Here is a 210-nt window from a genome sequence, read left to right on the forward strand (position 1 = left end):
CAGCCGGCCACCCGCGGGAGACCCTGGGCAGGAGCCCCCCGGGGCTGCAGGGAGGTGAAGCATGGGGCCGGGGCCACCTTAACTTCCCTGCGGTGACGCCATGGGGCGGTGGCCCGGGAAGGTTTAAAAGCTGCTGCGGGCAGGAGCGGACGGAGGGGAGGCAGCGAGTCGGGAGAGAGAGCAGCCACAGCCGGCAGGATGGAACTGGGG

The sequence above is a fragment of the Merops nubicus genome, unplaced genomic scaffold, assembly GCF_000691845.1.
Source record: "Merops nubicus isolate BGI_N331 unplaced genomic scaffold, ASM69184v1 scaffold45457, whole genome shotgun sequence".
Classification (NCBI taxonomy): Eukaryota; Metazoa; Chordata; class Aves; order Coraciiformes; family Meropidae; genus Merops; species Merops nubicus.